Here is an 8,929-nt window from a genome sequence, read left to right as displayed (position 1 = left end):
ACGTCAAAATTTATTCGACAAATGTGTTTTTGTCTACAATTATTCACATTTACTCTTTTTCACATAAGTTTAAAACCGAGCCCCTAAGGTGACATCTAAAGTTTAGTTTCATTTGCTTACGTGAAACTTTCATGTGCTCATGCAAAACCTTCATGTGCAGATTTTTTTTTTTAAGTTTAGTTTGCTTCATGTCCCCTTAGGGGCTCCGTAAAAACCACCTCAAGCGAGCATAAAAACATTTTTACGAATTAGGGGATTTTTATTCACAATTTTGATTAACTCGTTTCACATGCGATACTTCAAAATGTGCGTAAAATCAATGAAATGGAAACCCAGCTACTGACTGTCCACATCTGACCACTTCATATCTGTGTCCACTGCAGCATTATAACTATTTTGTATATGACAGAGTTGTGGTTTTTGGGACTAACGCTTAACACCAACATCACTATTTTATTTTGGGAAGACGACCTGCCTGGCATTTTTATATCTGACATTTACTTTTTGCTTAACGTAAAAGTATGGCATAGCATAAAAATATACATATAAACAAGTTTGCCTGGTGCAGTGATTGATGGAATGTGTTGACTGATGAAATTTGATGGCATGTTTTAGATGTCAGTATATCTTCACTTCGGCATACTGCCAGTTCTGCAGAGCTAATGGGAGAATAGACCTTCAACAGAGCACAACAGTCAGGTTACCGCTGTAAAAAAAAAAAAATCCAGGGTTTTTAGTAGACAAATTGATTTTTAACAATAGCAAATAAACATTTCAAGACAAAGATACATACATGAGCTTAAATTATGTTAAGTGATTTAAGTTAATTTTTAACCGTCAAGCTTTCACAAAATCCTAAAGAGAAATCCACCAATCAGAGAAGTCCTATTAGATGTGCAACAAGCAAAAAATATATATATATAATTTTGCAAAAGTGTCACATTTTTTTGTATTTAGTATTCATGATTGTAAGTTGATGACTTTGTAAATGATTTACATTCAGTGTTTTAATTGAGGGGGATCTGGGGTGGTCCCGGACCTCCTATAAGCATGGAGGGACCCCCATAAAGCACAAAAATATAAATGATGGGGGTCCCCTGGTTTTTATTAAAATACTCCATGAGGGTGAATCTTTGACATAATTTGAACACTGTTTACATTCATGTGATTAATAGTTTGTTCCTTTATAAAATAATAAAGGTATAACGTTTGTAAATTGCCCTTTCAGTTCTGTTTGTATTGTTTGTTTGTTTGAGGTTTTCATATACTTTCTGCTTTAAATCAATGACAGTAATGTTGTTGAGTTTGGTCCAAGGCTTCAGTTTAAATCCATATGAAGAATATGAATGTGTTAACACTAGATTCATCAAAGATGTGCGGTCACTGTACTCGCTGCATTTTTCACTGTTATCGGAAAGAGAAAATAAAGACAAGCCAAACACCTGCATATATTTTTCAAGCACTGGGAATAGTGTATAAATCTAAAGGGAGTGAAATGATAGGGTATGAAAAGATTTATACCGTACTGTATGTTAAAAAGATTTACCAAACTCAAGATTAAAGATGATGTTTTATTTTGATACAGACTAAAGGGCCGTTCACATTATAACGATAAATATAACGTTAACTATAAAGAAAACTATATAAGCATCCACATAACTTTATGCTAATTCGTGACTCACGCAATACCTTCAATGGCAATAATATTGCACATTTTCTGTGCTATAGACTTGTGCAATTGTTTACATGTCATTAAATGTATAAATATGCTGTCCTTGTTTCATTTACACAGTGGGTATAACCAGCAGATATCTTTAAACAGTTTGTGTAATCTAATATCTTACCTTTTGGTGTTGTTAATGTAGTAAAATAAACGTAGTCAATTTCAAAGCATTAGCGCTAGATACTTTATGTTAAAGACCTCAGCAATGAGTTTCTTCACAGTGTCATCTGTAATGTCAAATGCACATGCACTTGAAGTTCAAATAGATTTGATTGGCTGTCAATGATTTATCATTCATTAGTTGGGAAAAATAAATTTGCCCAGAAAGTGATCCCAACTATATTGTTCATCTTTATTGTTATAGTTGTGGTGTAAACTCTGCTATTCTCTTTAATATGAAAATATTTTTAAAACTATATTTTTATAGTTATCGTTATAATGTGAACGGTCCTTTAAGGGTCTCGATGTATTAATGTATAAGGGAAGCTGGTCTAAATAAGGTGCTATTTAAATATAATGATGTTGTGTCCTTTGTGACAAATTTGATCTAATTTTGTTTAGTCTTGCAGAACCGCTACAACACCTTAAAAACACATTAAATGATCTTAAATACTTTAAAACATCTATAAAATATTAGCAGGAGAGATATACAGTAACAAATCTTGAGATTAAGATTAATACCCATGCTAGTGTAAGTTATTCAATTACAATGCGCTCTTTAAAAAAAAAAACTAAGTAGGCATGTGACAAAATACATCAAAATGTTGGTTAAATGAAAAAAAACAAACCTCCCAAGAATGTGTAATTCAATCATTTCACCATGGTTAAGCACTTAGGGGATCCAGTCTTGAGTAGCTTATTGCTTTGATGGTGTTTTATAAAAAGAAAGCAGTGTTTAATGAAATGTATTAAGAATAATCACAATAAACAACTCCTCTACCAAGTAATACCCAGGTAGCAAACAGACGTTGGCCCAACGTTGGCCCAAGGTTTGGTTTTGTGTTGGGCAAACGTTGGGTGCTGACGTTGGCCCAACTTAATTTTGTCCTTTGGGCAAACGTTGGGCCAACCATGTTATTGGACGGCCAGCAGACCTTCTGCCAACCTAAAAAAAACCTTACCAACCTTCTGCCAACTTAAAAACCACTAAAACAACGTTGGGCCAACGTTAGGCCAACCATGTCATTGGACAGCCAGCTCCCAGCCAACAAAAAAGGTCCCCAGGACGTCCCCCAAACGCTCTCCGCGAACGTCCCACAGACGTCATTGTGTAGGGTACCCGTTACGTCGAGCGGACGTCCGCGACGACGCCTCCGGACTTTCACAGGGACGTTCGCAGGACGTTCAGCAGACTTTTGGGACTTTTAGGGGACGTTCGCCTAAAGTCCTCAGCAAGTCATTTTATTTCCCTGCTAACCAATGAAAACAGACACGAGAAACATTGTATACCACAAAGTACTTTTATTTTAATCCAACAGTTGTAATTATGCTGTGCTCCATGTTTGTGTGTGCGTGCACGGTGCCCGATCTCCCATGCGCGTCAGTCAAACTCGCTTCAGCTGCGTGTGTGTGCGTGTCTCTTGGTGTGTGTCTCTGCGATGTCAATTCTTTCCGCTGTCTTCTAACCTAAAACAACGAAATGAACACATTCAGAAGTTAACTAATTATTTTTGAATATGTTTAAAATGTCTTGCAAAAAATCCCCAGCAAAATGTTTAAAGATAAGGGAGACAGAATTCTATGCTTAAAATAGAAAGCATGCACAACTCTCTTTTACCTAATATTTTATGTTTATGGTATTATTGTTGGTGTGACAGTTCACTCAAAGTAAAGGTGGGTCAATTTGGACATATGCTACCCATTTTAGGTCTAAATGCAAATCAATCTTGATATGAACTTGAAAACCAGCTAAAACCAGCCCAAGCTGGTTGACTGGTTTTAAGCTGGTCTCTCAGCCTGGTATTAGCTGTTCAGGATTGTGTAGCAGGATGTGGGTTTTTTGGCCACTTTATAGCTGCAGGCTAGAAAACCAGCTGACCCACCAGCTTAAACCAGCTTGGCTAAACTGGTTGGCTGGTCTTAGCTGCTTCAATATGGTCCTCCCACCCTGACCAGCTAAGACCAGCTACAAAGTGAACATACACACCTTAGAGAGAGCATATGTCACACAGAGTACAAAAATATTTTACAATTACGTAAAATAATGTAAGTTGTCTTATATATTGATCTTTGATATTATTGTAGGTTTTGTTGTGGGTTCAGGGCATCTTGAAGTACACTATGAATAAGTGTCAGATAAATCTATGGTTCTATTCCAAAGAATCAAACATGTATCTTGTTTTTAAAAATAGACCATTAACTATTAACTTATTTACAACATATTTACTTTCAAATATATATACAAAAACATTTGGGATTCACACAGACTCACTATTATTCATTATTAGTTGCAAGTATGAAACTGAGCTGCTGAAATTCTCCCTGTGTAGCTGTAGCATCCTCCAAGCTGCCTTCCCTCTGAAGACAGATAACAAATCTACAAACAAAAACAATCCATAATTAAACAAGAATAAAAAGTCAGCAGTGACTAGTAATGTTGTTATGACACATACCATCTTTGGAAAGTTAGCTTGGCTTGCTCATTGACTGATGTTTTTCCGACCACTGCTGTGATGTTGTCCTGAATTTAGTCTACTTTCAGAATGATTTTCCAATCCAAGATTTCTTTCTAGGATTTGTTTGGAAACAGTAAAACATTACTAACTACACAAGTACAATAAATGAACAGTAAGTCTGCCTATTAATATTTTAAGATAAAAATAACAAAAAAGTGTACCTGATTCTTCTGAATGGCAGAAATTGACTGGTGTGCTGCAGTTGTGATTGTGAAGGACATGGAACTGTAAACACAACCCAGATTAGAAAAAAATAAAAAAATTGATGATGTAAGTATTGTAGTAAATGTTGTAAAATGTTGAATGCTCTATCATTTTTAAGTCACTTTAGGTGTATGCTAAATGAATAAATAGAAATAATGTAATCATCATTATACTACAAATACTGACTGAGACTAACTTATATGTTTTTAATTCCACAGAAGTATGACTATTTAAATGACTGTTAACATATACCGTATTTTCCGGACTATAAGTCGCACTTTTTTTATAGTTTGGCTGGTCCTGCGACTTATAGTCAGGTGCGACTTATATGTAAAAATTAATTCATACTGACTAACATGAACCAAAAGAAAACATTACACATAGAAACATAGAAAATGTCTACAGCCACGAGAGGGTGCTATATGTTGCTCCTGTAGCCTACCCCTGAAAAAACTGTTAACTGAAACATTAACCTAAAGACAATGGAGAAAGACTTAACAAACAAAATGTCCCCAAAAAGAATAAAAATTTTCTAAATAAATGCGACTTATAGTCCAGTGCGACTTATATATGTTTTTTTCATCTTCATGACACATTTTTTGACTCATGCGACTTATACTCCGGAGCCACTTATAGTCCGGAAAACACGGTAAATGTACTCACAATAAGGTGCCTCAGACAATATCATAGCATCTTTTTGCTTTGATGTACTGGTTGCTCCTCATCTAACTCAGAAAAAAAACAGGAGAAAAATCAGAATGAAATAATAATATGATAGTAAATCATATTGTGACCTTTTAGTTTTACCTGGCTCCTCATCTGAAAAAAAAAATACTAAAAACATTAACATGGACCATGTACACTTTAGTTTAACGTTTAGCATTTAACAATCAAATATTCAACAGTTGGATTTTTTTAAAGTTTTTACTTACACTTGTGCAATTACTGTCAATAATGATTAATTCACATAAAATATGTATAGAAACATGCATTTTTCTTAATCATTCCAACTTTTTGTTTTGTGTACTGACAATGTTGTCTCTGTTGAGTCCTTTTGGCCTGGAATTCTCTCTCTGCAAACAAAAAACAAAAGTATTTTTAAGTTGTCTTTTAACACTTACAATGACTTTCAGTGTGAAGAACCTCACTTTTTTTACAGCGTCAATATTTACAGTCTCAAAATAGAACAACTTTGGTCAATATATATCATATAAACATTGTATGTTTTGCTTGCTATTATTTTTTGAACTTGATTGTTAAAAAAAAGTTTGGTATTACTTTGCATACTTTACCTGTTTGAGAAAATACTCTGAATGCATATTTTGTCCACAGCTGTCTAGAGTGGCACATTGTTCATTTTGGTCTCAATACCCTTCAGACAGAAACAAGTGTCTTATTATTATTATTTTTTTATATATGTAGCTGACCTTGTTTTCGTTTAGCATTTGTATTTTATAAAACATGAACAAAATCTTACCCCATTGTTCAACTCAAACCACAAGGATGGTGCTACCTCAGACTTATTTTGCTCTGTGAAATGGAGCAACATAGCACAGAAAACCTGTAAGTAAAGTCCATATAAATCGGTAAGTTCAGCTTGCAGTACACAAAGGAAATGTACCTTTGTACCAAAATTAATAGAGGACCATTTGCTACATTATCTAACCTTAGGCTGAAAATTGTTTTCCAATGTTTTTTCATGTTGCACTGGAAACATTGTTCTCAAACCAGTATCAATCTTACAAGGCAAGGCAAGTTTATTTGTATAGCACATGTCATACACAGAGGTCATTACAGTATAACATAAGCGGATCTGGTGCTGAACTTACCTTTTTGTAGTACACTACACATTTATCAGTCAGATGTTTAAAGGCTGAGAAAACTAAATAAAGATAAGTTAATATATATACACATCAAATTATGTAAAATAATATAAAAAGGAAGCTGCTTAAATGTTAAAATGTTACCCAGATGTACCCCCAATCCTCGCAGATAATTAAGAGCTTTTTATTATTACAAGAGATTTGATTCAATTTAAGATTTTTATTCAATTAAACTGTATGCTACCATATAAGGGTTTAACCATATACCATATAAAAGCATATAAAGGTTTAAAAATAAAGTTAAAAAATATATTTTTATAGGCTAAATAAATTCAGGCTGATTCATTATGCTGCATAGTTATGAAAAATTAATGAACCACATCTACAAACTTATTTTGGTGATTTAGCCAATTTTTACAATGACTTACAGGGCTATTTTTACTGCCTGTGCCACCGTATTCAATCATACACGTCATTTTACTACAGTACAGTAGGTGGCGGTATATTGTTCGTGTCCGTATGGTCATACGCGGCAAGCAAGTACACACACGACTGAAGTGTCGCTGGAAGACTGCAGGAACAGAAACCCCTGGAAAGGTAGGAGTTTTAATTTAAACTTTAAAATGTGTTTAATCATCACGACAGAAAATGTTTGCTTTGCCATTATTGAAGAATCAATTCAGACAGAATTTCGTGCACGCTCGCCCTCGGTACACATGTAGGCCGTTTCTCAAACGGAAGGCTGCATCCTCCGGAGGTCGCATAGGCAGGCTGTATACGTCACCAAGCCTGGTTTATTAAGTTAACTGAGCATTACATTCGCAAGTCATAAGCATATTACAACAATTTACGATTAACTAAGAATAATAGTCAACTTTATACTTGTTAATATTCTGAAATAAGACACGCGACCTCCAGAGGCTGCAGCCTTCCGCTTGAGTAACGGCCGTATGAGCTCGCGCACTTACCCGCTGCGGATGAATATTAATATAAAACCTTATACATTTACTCTAACATTGAACTAAAGCGAAGCTTACATACGATACCAAAATGTACTAACTTAAATATGGCTAACAAATTTCCTATACAAAGGAAATACAAACCTTATCAAACTGCACACTTGAACCAATATAAATACTGTATATGGTAAAGAAATCTTACCCTGTAACGAAAACTTGACGAAATTACGACCTTATCCAACAATTAACTACAAAATAAATGGGATTTAGTATAAAAAAATTCGAAATTTAAAGGAGTTTTTCCCTCTTTTACCACCGTCTCCGTTGTGTCAGTTGAAGTATGACGTGTGACTCCTCGTGCCAGATAATTCAAATGTTTTTTTTTTTTTTTTTTTTTTTTTTTTTTTTTTTTTTCAGATAATTCAAATGTTGTCACTCGCAATAGATCTATCTGACGTCATTCATAGTGTACTTCAAGATGCCCTGAACCCACAACAAAACCTACAATAATATCAAAGATCAATATATAAGACAACTTACATTATTTTACGTAATAGTAAAATATTTTTGTACTCTGTGTGACCTATGCTCTCTCTAAGGTGTGTGTATGTTCACTTTGTAGCTGGTCTTAGCTGGTCAGGGTGGGAGGACCATCTGGAACCAGCTTAGACCAGCCAACCAGCTTAGCCAAGCTGGTTTAAGCTGGTGGGTCAGCTGGTTTTCTAGCCTAACCAGCTATAAAGTGGCCAAAAAAAAAAACACATCCTGCTAAACAATCCTGAACAGCTAATACCAGGCTGAGAGACCAGCTTAAAACCAGTCAACCAGCTTGGGCTGGTTTTAGCTGGTTTTCAGAATTCATATCGAGATTGATTTGTATTTAGACCTAAAATGGGTAGCATATGTCCAAATTGACCCACCTTTACTTTGAGTGAACTGTCACACCAACAATAATACCAAAAACCTAAAATATTAGGTAAAAGAGAGTTGTGCATGCTTTCTATTTTAAGCATAGAATTCTGTCTCCCTTATCTTTAAATATTTTGCTAGGGATTTTTTGCAAGACATTTTAAACATGTCCAAAAATAATTAGTTAACTTCTGAATGTGTTCATTTCGTTGTTTTGGGTTGGAGGACAGCGGAAGGAGTTGACATCGCAGTAAACCCAGCAGACAGCCAGAGACACACCAAGAGACACGCACACACACGCAGCTGAAGTGAGTTTGACTGACGCGCACGGGAGATCGGGCACGCGCAAGGGAAATCATGCACGTGCACGGAAGGTCGTGCACGCACGCACAAACATGGAGCACAGCATAATTACAACAGTTGGATTAAAATAAAAGTACTTTGTGGTGTACAATGTTTCTCGTGTCTGTTTTCATGTTTTCATTGGTTAGCAGGGAAATAAAATGACGTGCTGAGGACTTTAGGCGAACGTCCCCTAAACGTACCGAAAGTCCGCTGACCGTCCTGCGAACGTCCCTGTGAAAGTCCGGAAGACGTCCTCGCGGACATCCGCTCAACGTAACGGGTACCCTACAC

General features: G+C 35.5%; 1 long non-coding RNA gene across 4 annotated transcripts; it reads right to left on the bottom strand.

The window, feature by feature from the left end:
* Positions 1-3,164: 3,164 nt before the first annotated feature.
* Positions 3,165-7,756, bottom strand: LOC129436407 (uncharacterized). 4 transcript variants are annotated; one of them, XR_012365406.1, is made up of 8 exons: positions 7,587-7,756; positions 6,080-7,014; positions 5,895-5,974; positions 5,266-5,675; positions 4,560-4,623; positions 4,336-4,451; positions 4,155-4,259; positions 3,165-3,349 (listed from the first exon to the last, which is right to left on the bottom strand). It is a non-coding gene; the product is annotated as an uncharacterized lncRNA (long non-coding RNA). The 4 variants fall into 4 exon arrangements; XR_012365408.1 differs by having other exon boundaries at positions 6,080-6,484; XR_012365407.1 differs by lacking the exon at positions 7,587-7,756 and having other exon boundaries at positions 5,266-5,327; positions 5,410-5,675; positions 6,080-6,216.
* Between the last annotated feature and the right edge of the window lie 1,173 nt (positions 7,757-8,929).

This window comes from Misgurnus anguillicaudatus, chromosome 22 (genome assembly GCF_027580225.2).
Source record: "Misgurnus anguillicaudatus chromosome 22, ASM2758022v2, whole genome shotgun sequence".
NCBI lineage: Eukaryota > Metazoa > Chordata > Actinopteri > Cypriniformes > Cobitidae > Misgurnus > Misgurnus anguillicaudatus.
Note: the sequence above shows the minus strand (reverse complement) of the source record. Positions and strands in the feature narration are given on the sequence as shown.